Source organism: Dendrobates tinctorius, unplaced genomic scaffold, assembly GCF_039654945.1.
Source record: "Dendrobates tinctorius isolate UK_male_01 unplaced genomic scaffold, ASM3965494v1 ptg000186l, whole genome shotgun sequence".
Lineage (NCBI taxonomy): Eukaryota > Metazoa > Chordata > Amphibia > Anura > Dendrobatidae > Dendrobates > Dendrobates tinctorius.
In genome coordinates, this window is record NW_027361853.1 from 633,200 (window position 1) to 647,561 (window position 14,362).

General features: G+C 43.1%; 1 protein-coding gene across 1 annotated transcript in view; it reads left to right on the top strand.

The window, feature by feature from the left end:
* The first annotated feature begins 1,670 nt into the window (after window positions 1-1,670).
* Window positions 1,671-14,362, top strand: part of GREM1 (gremlin 1, DAN family BMP antagonist) — a 134,414-nt gene continuing 121,722 nt past the window's right edge. The window contains exon 1 of the mRNA XM_073552149.1: window positions 1,671-2,013. The gene's annotated coding sequence lies outside the window, so the exon portion shown is untranslated. The remainder of the gene's footprint in view (window positions 2,014-14,362) is intronic.

Consider the following 14,362-nt stretch of genomic DNA (forward strand, 5'->3'; position numbering starts at 1 on the left):
TTTGACCTGCGCTGCGCACCTTTGACGGTGCGCCGTGCGCGCCAAAATCCGAAAAGTTTGATTTTGGCGCGCACGGCGCACCGTCAAAAGTGCGCAGCGCAGGTCAAAGCGCAACTAGCGCACGGCCTGCGCACGATCTGCGCACCCTATGCTAAAGATAGGGTGCGCCGATCGCAGGCGCCGCTGTGCGCTAGGAGGCGGCGCTACAAGGAAGGGGCGGGCACGCCGGGCAGAGAGCCGGCTCGGGGGCGGAGCTACCCCCGGCCGTGCGTGCGCTTTAAAAGCGCTAATGTGAAACCAGCCTAACATCCATCATACGAATTGTTACCATTCTTTGACATAGGAAACTGTAAACGGTGTTCAAAATTATTAATAGCTGGTGCTGTTAAAAACTGGACGGCGCACAGATGGCAAGTGAGAAAATAATTGTCCGAATTTATTGAATGAAACTGACAATTTTTTAAATGGTCTTTTGAGCCTAAACATTCTCATAAAATAGCATCAAAAAAGAAGTGGCGTTTGTCTGAAAGCTGCTGACTGAAAAAAATCATACAAAAGGCATGTAAAACTAAGGCCACATGCACACATTGAGTATTTGGTCAGTATTTTACCTCAGTATTCGCAAGCAAAAACCAGGAGTGGGTGATAAACACAGAAGTGGTGACGTGTTCCTATTATACTTTTCCTCTGATTGTTCCGCTACTGGTTTTGGCTTACAAATACTGAGGTAAAAAACTCACCAAATACTGAACGTGTGCACATGGCCTAAACAGCGTTTTTTTTACATGTGTCTTTTCTGGCATTTTTTTTCCTGTGGTTTATTAATTTACTTTTTGAAAATTAAGAGGTTTTAGTACAGGCCATTCTATTCACATATCGTATGATTTCCACCTTTCTCTAAAATTCACAATATGGAATGTCAAAAACTGCCACAAAAAAAAGTGGCTATGTTCACACTGATTTTTTTTAAGGAGTTTTTTTTGTGCAGCGTTACTTAAAAAAAGTCTAAAAAATGTGCGAAAAAATGCTCAGAGTCTTCCTACTCATTTCAATGTTTGAATCACTTTGCTGTTTTTTTGTTGGTTTTTTCAGCATTTTTTTCTTCAGGGTTGGAAAAAAAATGACTAGTAGGAGAAAAAAAGTGTTTTTATTAGGCATATTCCTCCATACTTAAAGGGGTGTGTGCACACAATGTCTTTTTTTTCAGGTGGATTCCGCCCGGATCCCTAAATAAACGTTAAAAATAATGGTTACTGGGATGTCAGCACGACTTCTGCACGTTCCGGTCCGTTCTTGTGGTAGTTTCCCTTTGGAAGCCACAACTATCTCATCAATGAGGGGAAAAAAGGCATTGGCAGCAAATTTGTCACAAAAAAACAACATATAAGCTGCCAAATGGGGAAAAAAACATTTTCCTGAAGCAGCAGTGTGCACAGACCCTGACACAGCAAGTGAAAAAGGCGGTAAAAAAACTATTCAAGAAAAAATGCTTCCAAAGATACTTCAGCTAAATAAAATGAAAAATGCTGAAGTGGTTTTTACTTCAAGACTCAGTCCTTTTTGAACAAAACAATAAAGCAAAACAAAAAAAAACTCCGAGTGGAGACAGAGTTTAGTTTCTTTCCCCAAACGCCGTGTGCCGTGAAGCCCCTCTGCCGCCGCTGCGGTTTGTCTCTATGTCTGTGGCGTGTATAGAGCCGCGTCTGTCCCACACTCTGCGTGTCCTGTCAGTGAGGCTACGAGGACAAGTGTGTGACGGGAGGTGTCAGCGGGGGCCGGAGTCTCCCGGAGGAGGCCGGGAAGTGTCAAAGGGGCGGATGAGAGCGGCCGCCCGGACTGCGGGCGGCCAATGGTGTGGGGGCTCCGGAGCGGAGCTCAGCTGGCAGACATTTAAATGAGAGACAGGACGGCGCTGCGGCAATTTGTAGCCGGGATCTGAAGGATTTCCTCGTATCCTCCCGCATGGACAGCGCAGCAAGGAGACAGCTCCTGTGAGGCAGACACTCCACACAGGTGACCTGAGCCGGCTGTGTCTGTGCTGGGCTGTCACACAGCGTGTGTGGTCATACAGTGTGTGGCAACATAGTGTGTGCTGTCATACAGTGTGTGTGTGTTGTCACACCGTGTGTGGTAATATAGTGTGTGCTGTCATACAGTGTGTGCTGGGCTGTCATACAGTATGTGTGTGCTGTCATACAGTGTGTGCGTGGTAATATACAGTGTGTGTGTTGTCACACTGTGTGGTAATATATTGTGTGCTGTCATACAGTGTGTGTGTGTGTTGTCACACCGTGTGTGGTAATATAGTGTGTGCTGTCATACAGTATGTGTGTGTTGTCACACTGTGTGCTGTCATACAGTGTGTGCTGGGCTGTCATACAGTATGTGTGTGCTGTCACACTGTGTGGTAATATATTGTGTGCTGTCATACAGTGTGTGTGGTAATATACAGTGTGTGTGTGTTGTCACACTGTGTGCTGTCATACAGTGTGTGCTGGGCTGTCATACAGTATGTGTGTGCTGTCACACTGTGTGGTAATATATTGTGTGCTGTCATACAGTGTGTGTGGTAATATACAGTGTGTGTGTGTGTTGTCACACCGTGTGTGGTAATATAGTGTGTGCTGTCATACAGTATGTGTGTGCTGTCATACAGGGTGTGTGTGTTGTCACACTGTGTGGTAATATATTGTGTGCTGTCATACAGTGTGTGCTGGGCTGTGATATAGTGTGTGTGTGTGTGGTAATATATATACTGTAGTGTGTGCTGGGCTGTCACACAGTGTGTTGTAACATATAGTGTGTCACACAGTTTGTGTGGTAAAATACAGTGTGTGTGTTGTCACACTGGTAATGTAGTGTGTGCTGGCATACAGGGTGTGGTAATATACAGTGTGTGTTGTCACACTGGTAATGTAGTGTGTGCTGGCATACAGGGTGTGTGTGTTGTCACACTGTGTGGTAATATATTGTGTGCTGTCATACAGTGTGTGCTGGGCTGTGATATAGTGTGTGTGTGTGTGGTAATATATATACTGTAGTGTGTGCTGGGCTGTCACACAGTGTGTTGTAACATATAGTGTGTCACACAGTTTGTGTGGTAAAATACAGTGTGTGTGTTGTCACACTGGTAATGTAGTGTGTGCTGGCATACAGGGTGTGGTAATATACAGTGTGTGTTGTCACACTGGTAATGTAGTGTGTGCTGGCATACAGGGTGTGTGTGTTGTCACACTGTGTGGTAATATACAGTGTGTGGTAATGTGTGCTGCTCTATTATATAGTGTCACCTGTGCTATTATAGTGTGCATGTGTCTTCTGTATTACTATTATAGTGTTTCTTGTGCTGTTATATACTATGTGTCCTGTTATTATGATTTTGCTCAATATTATTATAACATGTATATCTTGAACAATTCCATAGTGCCCCTACTACTGTTATATAGTATGTGCCTAACATGCTATTATATAGTGTCCTTTTGAGTTAGTCTATACTGTAACATTATATATAGTGTTTCCCCAGTACTTTATATAGGGAGTACTGTAATATTGTATAGGCTATGTGCACACGCTGCGGTTTTGGCCGCTGCAGATCTTCAGCAGTCCTGCAGACAGTATACAGTAGCATGTTATCCTATAGGAGTTACAATCTGCTGTGCACATTCTGCGGATTTTTAACTGCGGAAAAGCTGCGGTTTTGAATCAGGAGAAAGCAATGACATGTCAATTCTTTTTGCGGATTCTGCTGCGGTTTACCATCTCCTCCATTGTAGAGGTGATAAACCGCAGGTCATTTTACCTGCGGTTCCGCAGATAAAAAATCCACAGACTAATCCGCAGCGTGTGCACATAGCCTGATAGTGTCCTCTGTACTGTTATATAGTACATGCTGTAATGCTATATAGTGTATTTGACTCCTTATACTATAATTACAATTGTGGCCAAACAAACTTTAATTTTCACCAACTCTTGCTGTTAGCGTCTTTCAATCTTGTAGTCTGATGTGTCTATGGTTACTGCAGTACAACTCTATAAATATTTTATTTTTTATTTTTTTATACTTTCTATTGAGAAATATATCAAGTTTACGTTAACATTCAATATTTAATTTTGACCCTTATTATTCAAGAGTTCTGCTCTTTGCTCTGTCAGTTGGATATCAGTTTCTGGGCAATATCCTGACCGATGACCGCCCGTTCTTGTCTAATCAATGCTCGGAGTTTATTACAGTTTTTGTTTGCCAACTCTGTTTTTGAGAATTGACCACAAGTTCTCAGTGGGATTGAGATATGGGGAGTTTCCTGGTCAAGGACCTAAAATTTCAATGTTTTGTTACACTGAGCCACATGCTTATCACTTTTTCGGTGTCACATGGTCTCCGTCGTGGTGGATAAAGCATTGTCCATCACTAAATTGCCCCTGGGTCATTGGGAGAAGTTGTTTTTGGAGGAGGGTTATATCCCATTCATTATTCATAACAGTGTTCTTGGGCAAAATTGTGATTGATCCCCTACATGGGTGAAAAGTAACCCCACACGAGTGGTCTCTGGATGCTTTACTCGTGGTAAAGCTCATTTTCTCTTCTCTAGGCCAATCCTTCTTCTAGATGTCGCAGTCTAAAGGGGCTTCATCAGAGAAAATAACTTTACCCCAGTGTTTTGCCGTCCAATCTCTGTAGTTCCAGTATAGATATTTTCCCCCATGAGCTAATATAACATTACGTCCAGCTTTACCTTATGGCAAAATAACAAGGAATTGATTTCTTATACACGTGCATAGATCATTGGGGAACATTTCTGACCCCTTCTAGCAACTATTTTTATATATTTCTGACACTGTTGCATATTTCAAGCTTTTACAAGGTTGCATTTTAGAGTCCATATTACTGCAGCAACACCCAGTTGCCTTATACGTCTATTAAATTCATCTTTGATCCCTACGAGGAACTTATTGCTCCCTCCACTTAGGTGTTAGAAAGTGCAACATTTCCATCTGTATCTCTTACAAGGCTCATTCACACGTCAGTATTTTGCATCAGTGTCTGTATGCCAAAGCCAGGAATGGAACTTACCGAGAAAAAAATATAATTGAAAGACTGACTCCTGGTCCTTATTTTGGAGACATTCCTGGTTTTGGCATACAAATACTGATGTGTGAAAGAGGCCATACATGTAGTTCTACATATGCACCTTTCTGTATGCTGTGACGTTTCCTACTGCTTTATTTTTGTAATAATGGGACATAGAGCGAATCATTGTATATAAAACTTAATGTATAAAGATCTTCTCCATTGGGCCTTGGGTAGGATTCGTAGGATTTCACATGTAGGTGAAAAGGTATTATGTTTTGTCATACATCTGGATTCATAAAGTGAAGTTTATGCTTTTTTTTTGTGCCGGAGAACATTCTGTTTAGTTACGGTCTTACTAATCATTAGCTGTTACACTGACACTGATAGTAAATATACATTTCACAAATATAAGGCGAAATACCTATATAAAAATACTTTTCTGCAAATTACTGCTGCTTCGCTTATGGGGGAAGAAGACTTCTTTCAGGGATTGTCGTATTTGCAGTTACCAGGATATGATGTAGAGTTTTACAGATAGGATTTCTCATGTACGTCTCTTAAGCTATGGCAACAGAGTTCTTTTCAGAAGTGCAAAAACTGCACGTTTTCTAGCAAAGAAGACTGCTATGGCAAACTATTATTTTTTTTTTTTTTTTTTTCCTGAGATTTTTTTTTTTCAAGCTTTTTAGTAGGACAGTGGATAATTTGAGATGTTTCCTTCAGGACATGCAGATTCTTTTTCCTACCAGGAATTTTTCAAAACTTCTTCAGCCGGGGTCACACTGGCGAGGAATACGGCCGAGTGAGAGGCGCTAAAAGCACGCATTACACACGGACCAATGATTCTCTATGGGGTCCCTCGCACCAGCCGTATATTTCTCATCCGTATTCTACGCTCCGTGCCATTCGCAGCATGCTGCGATTGTCAGCGTACTACGGTCATAGTACGCCAATGCAAGTCTATGGGTGCGCAAAAAATACGGATTACACACGGACCACACATGTGACTTGCGAGAAATACGCACCCGGTGTCTTTTAGCAAAGCCGGCAATTCAGTGCACTATACTGTAAACTCACACTGACAGGTTTAATAAAGAAACGAAAGAATAGATATATACACATAGAGAATACATATATATATATATATATATATATATATATATATATATTATGCATTCTATGTGTCTATATCTATTCTTTGGTTTGTGTTATTAAACCTGTCATAGGGCTCCATTATATGTCCATTTTGCAAGCCTGCAAGAAAATCTCACCATACGGATTACATACGGATGCTTACATGCGCAAAATACGCGACCAGCCGACCACACCTTGATTACGGATGACATACGGAGCACTGTTTAGGGGCCATTCATCCGTATTATGCATGTAAAATACTGACCGTATTTTGCGTTGGTTAGTGTGACCCCGGCCTTCGGGGTGGAATATTCAGAGTGAAGAGTTTGAACAGCAAAGTGAATTTCCCTATTAAGTTAATTGGAAGAGTTTTTGGAAAGGATTTAGGGGAAAATCTGCTTCAAGAAAACTCCTCTAAAACTCAATGAGATAGTGTAAAAGGGTATGTGAACACCCTTGATTGAGGCTCCAATCAATTCCTGCACCAAAAACTTTACAAAAAGACTACATGTGCACATACCCTGAAGTGTGTTTGCGCACACAATCTTCTTGTTGAGTTCTGAAATGAAAACTAAGTGGAAACATTTTAAATCTTCATTAAAAAAAAAAAAATTGTCATTAAAAGAGAATTTCTTCTAAAAACTCAGTGTGAACATAATCTGAAGGTGGCTCAGAAATCTTTTCAGTTGGGACTTCTGATGCTAAAGTGGAAGACTTTTATCATATGGGTGACAGAATAAGAAACCAATGGAAAATTATCACTTATTTGTATTGACGTTACAAAAAAAGTGTACCGTAAATGCAGCGTGTGATCTTCTCTTCCTGACCAAGTTTGGAAAGTCTGCAAACTTGGTCAGGAGGAAATGATCACCAATAACTTTTATTATGGACATCTGATCTTAAATTTTTAGTTCAATGTTTTTAAAAGACAAGTACACACCTATGTACATAGAGGATGTGGTGTCAACAGTAATGTAAAGGGTTATGAATCATCGCAATAATTGCATTATGTAAAAAGGGGTAAATGAGTTCCCATCGATTTCCTATATTGGTGCTCGTTACTGGAAGATTATTCAGGGTCTATTCACTTACCCAGCATTTGGTTTATATGAGCTGTCTTGTTTTGTTTTACTAGTGTGTATGTATATTATATTTTTTTATCTGCCATGATAGATTCTATAATATACAAGTTAAAATTGAGGGAGTATTCACATGCGACACACTTGTTGCAGAAATTTCTGTGACTGAAAACAAGTTTCATATATCTGAGTGGAATAAGTCTCATTACCATGTGCATGGCTATTGGCATGTCATACCAGAAGTGACTCGTAAGGGCTTGTGCACATGTTGCAGATTTGATTCCAGCAAAGTTAAGAAACCTGAAATGTCATGTACACGTTGAGTATTTTTGACTTGCAGATTTGTTGCAGAAAATCTGCAGCATGTCAATTCTGTGTGGGGTTTTTTTTTTTTTGCCCTGCATTTCTCACTACTGACCTCACTCAAACGTTTTTGCAGCTGCATTTTCCTGTCAAGAGATACAGAAATTTCTGCATCCATTAACTCAGCGTGTGCATATACCTTTTAGATGTCAAAACTAATTTGGCTTCAGATTTGGGAAGGCTGAACTTGTAATTTGGTGCAATCCACTGTATCACAATGTGTTACCTGGCATTAGTTAACATTTTATATTATATTCAATATTATTCTATTTAAACAAGTTATGCTTTCATTTTTGTAAGGGAGCAGTCAGACGTCCGTATAAATCGGTCCAAGGGTGGACTAAAATTCATAGTGGCCGCACGTCTACCGAGTGTGATGGCTTCCTGTATTTCTACAAAGCTGTCATGCTTAGTCAGGGGACCCGTGGCCAGTCCGTGCATTGCTGTCCGATCTTGGACCAATCTGAATGTGCCCTAACCTTGTTCTATCAAAGGGGTTACTACTTGGCCAACGCTTTCTCAATACTCATGTAAAATAACAGCCCATACTCTCCTCTGGTGCAGGCACCTTTCCTGCAATGCTCTTGTGGCATATCTGAGAAGCTACTACACTCTCCTCTTCTTGGAACACAAATGACATTTTAAAGAAGTGAGTGAGGCGGTCACTGATTGGGTGCAAGGCAAAAGTCTCAATGTCACATGAGCCATGGGAAAGCCAATGCCAACAATATTGGAATGGCACCGGAGGGAGTACAGCTGTTATTTTACATGAGGGAAATATAGTGATTGAGAAGGGGCAGTCTAAGTTATGGACTAAACTTAATGTTGTATTGCATAACTTTTTTTTAATATTTTGAAATCTAGCTTCTGAGACATGGCAGTGCCATCAGTAAGGCACTGTCCAAATAGTGAATATTGGAACTTATGAAACCATCCTAGTGTCAGTACACACAACCTCTTTAAAAGGGTTTCCTACTTTCAGGAACATGGACCACAAATACTCTAAAAAAACAGGGTGGGTACTCTCCTTTCCTTGCTCAAGTGCAAACTTCTCCAACAGCTCAGATCTGTGTTTTGGCTGCAGCAGTGACGTCATGTTAACAGCGCACATCACCGCGGTAGCCAATCTTTGTTCTTAGTGACTTGTACCGTCTACCTCGAAACAGCCACTGAGCACCAGCGGTGATGAGCATTGTTATTGCCTCGTCACTGCTACAGCCAAAACACTGGGACTCAAGGAACATCGGGAAGTCAATGCTGGATGCGAGGAGGCTTAGTAATTGCTATGTTATTTTAGAACATTTAGGATCCACTTTTCTCAAAGTTGAAAACTCAAAGCTACAACTACACAATATATAAGATTTTATCTCCACTCAGATTTCTATGAATGAAAATTCCACACATGATTTTGACACTGTCCTTTATTTCAAACAGTCTAAAAGTTCTTCTACAGTTCTGTCACATATAAATATACCCTTTTAGCTGATATTTTGATATGTACCATGCATACCTGTATTCTTATGTACTATATTAATGATTGGCAGAATACACAGAAATAAATTCCTTTGTGTTATACTGTATCATCAGTTGTACTTGTGCAGCAGAACTCCATTAATCGTTTGGGACAATTGAATATGAAGTGAAATTTCATAGTCCTACACCCCGTACATTGTAACTAGCAGTTATCACAGACCTGAATGACAAATTGCACCTTACAACAACTGCTGCTTTTGTGCATTAATAACCAAATTATTCCCTACAAAACCTATGGAAACCACAAATCTCATATTGTACTATTACATTATTATATCCTTCAGCAAACCCTGCAGCATCCTGTTTTATAGGAAGATTGTATTAATACCACTGTTATCCTTCCCTTCAGATGTATGAAATCTCACCTGTAACGCTTGACTTTACTGACCACTGCGCTCCCATAATGCATTGTTTTGACTCTTTCCGTGCGCAAGCGTACGCATGCGTTTTGACGCCTTTGGACGGACCCAAAAAATGCGACATGTTGCGTCGGGCGCGTCTAGACGCACACCTTGAAGAAAAGCATGCGCACGAAAACACAGACGAACGCATGCAAACGCAAGACCATGCGTACGCCATGTTAAACATGGGTACGCATGTGCACGATGCGCTGCGCGCAAAAACGCTAATGTGAAACCAGCCTAAGCTGTCTACATGTCCGGCCCATAGATCTTAACAGCTTATTTAAATATTATTAAACATGTGATTTCTCTGGACTAGGACATCAGACTGCAGATGTGAAGGTAACAATTGTTACCACCCACCTTTCGTGTCTACCTCTTTCCTCATAGATTGTAAGCTTGCGAGCAGGGCCCTCATTCCTCTTGGTATCTGTTAAGATCTATGTGGTTATTGTTATGCTATAATGTCTATCGTCTGTACAAGTCCCCTCTGAAATGTAAAGTGCTGCGGAATATGTCGGCGCTATAGAAATAAAATTTATTATTATCATGTTCAACTTTCCATGATCTACATGCCATTATAGACTGGTAGAGTTGATCCTAAGGACAGATTTCTTTAAATCTGTATACATGACCTTGCAGAGGTAGCACTTAATGGTATTTGATGGGATTCTTCTTGGCTACATTTTTGGCAGTCCTCAATAACTCACTAGATTTGGTAGATTTCCTGGAGTTGTTATAGAGGCCAGGGACCTATGTAGGAAAACTAATAAAACTACTGTCTACAGGCTGTAAAGATTTGGTCCTCTCTATGAAAACTAACCAAAGGTTAGAGGTTTCCTTTGCTATTACAATATGTACATTTACCCAACCTTGTATTCCTCAGTGTCTCCTAAACGAACACATAAAACTAAACTGGTGGACGGGACTCTTGTTACTCTTCAGTCTTTGTAATCAAAACCAAAGAAAAGACAATGTGTGCATATGCCCTAATGAAATTAAATAAGTAAAAAAGCAAGTGCATTAAATAATTAAAATAGGGTATTTAGTAAACACTAGAGTTGAGCGACTTTTGTTTTTTTAGGGTCGCGTTTCGTTTCGTGAAACCCGACTTTTCCAAAAGTCGGGTCGAGCAAGATCGTCCGATTATAGGGAAAAGTCGGGGTCGTCCCGAAACCCAATGTAAGTCAATGGGGAATAAATGTCGGCAGTGAGAGGAGGACAGGAAACACACCTACAGTGCCCATTTGAATGCCAAAAGCATCAATTCTTCTTTCTTAAGCTTGTCAACCTTAATTAACTTCATAATACAAGTTACGCACTGAAAAATGGGGGTTATTTGGCTAAAGTTGTGGGGGGGGAGGGCTGGCTGCAGGTTTTCATGTGCCCTGGGCGAAAGAGCGCCCCTTTAACACATACCACAACTCATCATGCTCCGATACGGCAGAGAAATAGCGGTATAGTACAATGAAAAATACCTCACTTTTTACATCTCATGACGAGGCCCATCTATTTCTCCATACAGAATCATTGGTCCCATATAATGTTTGAAACAGTATATGATGAGCTCCACATAATGCTACAGTATATGTTGGTCCCCATGGATGAAGCTCCACTGTCTTATGGGCCCAAATAATGCTCCAAACATAATGGGCCCCATTTCTAATGCTCTAGTGTATAATGGGCCCTGTAAATGCTGCTCCAGTGTCTGATGTCCACCTTTGGAATGTTCCAGTGTATGGTGGGCCCCATCTATCATTCTCCAGAGTATAGTGCTCCCCAAAAATTGCTGTCCCAACATTGAAAACAATCAAATAAGTCTCCTCGCTAGGGAATCCCTGTACTTGTCTGGACAGGTGCTGTAGCTTGCTTAACAGCTCGCCAGCTGTTCTCACGCCCAGTATGGATTACACGTGATTGCACAAAGGTTAGAAAGGGTAATGTATCCCTGGATAACATGTATGGATAGCGTACACATTCAAAATATATGTCTATACAGCATGAGGCAGGCTCAGACGGTGTTAGGCCCAGTATGGATTGTACGTGATTGCACAAAGGTTAGAAAGGGTACCGTATCCCCGGATAACATGTATGGATAGCGTACACATTCAAAATATGTCTATACAGCATGAGGCAGGCTCAGACGGTGTTAGGCCCAGTATGGATTGCACGTGATTGCACAAAGGTTAGAAAGGGTACCGTATCCCCGGATAACATGTATGGATAGCGTACACATTCAAAATATATGTCTATACAGCATGAGGCAGGCTCAGACGGTGTTAGGCCCAGTATGGATTGCACAAAGGTTAGAAAGGGTACCGTATCCCCGGATAACATGTATGGATAGCGTACACATTCAAAATATGTCTCAGGAGGCAGGCTCAGACTGTGTTAGGCCCAGTATAGATTGCACGTGATTGCACAAAGGTTAGAAAGGGTACCGTATCCCTGGATAACATGTATGGATATCGTACACATTCAAAATATATGTCTATACAGCAGGAGGCAGGCTCAGACGGTGTCAGGCACAGTATGGATTTGACGGCCCAGATTACACAGCGGAGGAGCAGGGAGAGGTAAAGATTGCAAATGCTGGGGCCCTGCCCAAGCAAGGGGGGCCCACTCGTGGGCGTCGGTACTGGCACTGGGCCCCTCATAGTACAGCGGTGTGTCTGACGGCGGGTGTGCACCACCACCGTCAGAGACACTTGATTGCACTATGAGGGACCCTGTGCCAGTGCCCGCGCCCAAGAGTCGGCCTACCCACCTGTCCAGGGCAACGGCACTCGCACGGTGTCGTGCGGTAGGTGGTGACCCCGGCCATGGGGGGGGGAGGCAGCACAGTTAGGGAGTTTTAGAAAGTGGCATATGTTGATGTTGGACATTCAGCTGATGCAAAAGGTGAAATAGGTCAAGTCCCAGGAAGAGGTGGACCAAAGCAAGCCATTTTTCTGTCACCCTATGTGTCATCAGGGGAAGGTGGGACAAAATCCTTGGAAACCCATGCGTGGTTCATTTTAATGAAGGTTAGATCATCCACATTTTGGGTTGACAGACGGGTCCTTTTTTCTGTCAGGATTGATCCAGCTGCACTGAAGACTCTTTCCGATAGCACACTTGCAGCTGGGCAAGCGAGCTCCTGTAAGGCATATTGGGCCAATTCAGGCCAGGTGTCCAGTTTAGCGGCCCAATAGTCAAAGGGGAATGACCTGTGTGGGAGAACATCGATATGGGAGGAAAAGTAGTTTGTAACCATAGTTGACAACTGCTGTCTCCTGTCACTTTCCATCGATGCAGTATTACCAGTTGTGTGAGCGGTATTTGAAAAATCAGTCCACAACATTGTCATGAAACCCCTGTCTCCAACGCCACTTCTGCTGTGTGCACCACGAACACCTCTGCCAAGCTGCCCCCGGCCCGTACGGCTCGTGTGAGAACCATCACCGCTGCTGTGTGCTGGGAATGCCTCAAGCAACCGATTTACCAGAGTTGCTTGTTTATTAGCCAATATTAGGTCAAGGTTCTCCTGTGGCATGATGTTTTGTAATTTGCCTTTATAGCGTGGATCCAGGATGCTGGCCAACCAGTAGTCGTCATCGTTCATCATTTTGGCAATGCGGGGGTCCCTTTTTAGGATCCGCAAGGCATAATCTGACATGTGGGCCAATGTTCCCGGTGTCAATGATGCACTGCGAGTGCTGGGTGGAGGAGCACTTTCTGGCAAATCCACATCCCTCCAGTCACGCACAAACCCTGTACCAGACCTTGCCACGCCAACATTTTCACTTGCCCCACGAGATGCATCCTCCTCCCCTAAGTAATCATCCCCATCATCATCATCCTCCTCCTCCTCTTCTTCCTCCACCTCGTCCAGGAGAGGTCCCTGAGCAGACAATGGCTGAATGTCATCAAGGATTCCCTCCTCCTCTTCCTCCTCATCAACATTGGCTGCAGACGCCTGCTCCTTAAGGTGCGTCAAAGTTTGCATGAGCAGACGCATAAGTGGGATGCTCATGCTTAGGATGGCGTCGTCTGCGCTTACCAGCCGTGTGCATTCCTCAAAACACTGAAGGACTTTACAAAGGTCTTTCAGCTTCGACCACTGCACACCTGTCAACTCCATGTCTGCTCTCAAAGTGCCTGGCCGTGTATCCTCCCACAAATGCATTATGGCCTGCCTCTGCTCGCACAGCCACTCCACCATGTGCAGGGTGGAGTTCCACCTTGTTGCAATGTCGATAATGAGGTGGTGGTTGGGAAGGTGGAGCAATCGCTGCAGCTTCTGCATACGAACGGAGTGTACAGGCGACCGGCGGATGTGCGCGCACAGTCTTCGCACCTTCTGGAGCAGGGCTGTTAACTCCGGATAATTTTTGAGGAAGCACTGCACCACCAGGTTCAAGGTGTGAGCCAAGCAAGGTATGTGGCTGAGTTTTGAAAGGGCTATGGCTGCCACAAAATTACGGCCGTTATCACTAACTACCTTGCCTGCCTCAAGATGTACACTGCCCAGCCATGACTCAGTTTGTCGCTTCAAGTACTCGGCCAGCACCTCGGCGGTGTGTCTGTCGCCCAAACACATCATCTGCAACACAGCCTGCTGACGCTTTCCACTAGCTGCTCGATAGGGGGACACATCGTGTGCAACAGTGGCAGCTGCAGATGGAGTGCTCGTACGACTGCGCTCTGTGGACGAGCTTTCGCTTCTGGAGGAGGGTCGAACGCCTACAGCCAACTGTTTCCTATACCGTGGGCTAGGCAGCACTGTCCCACCACCGCTG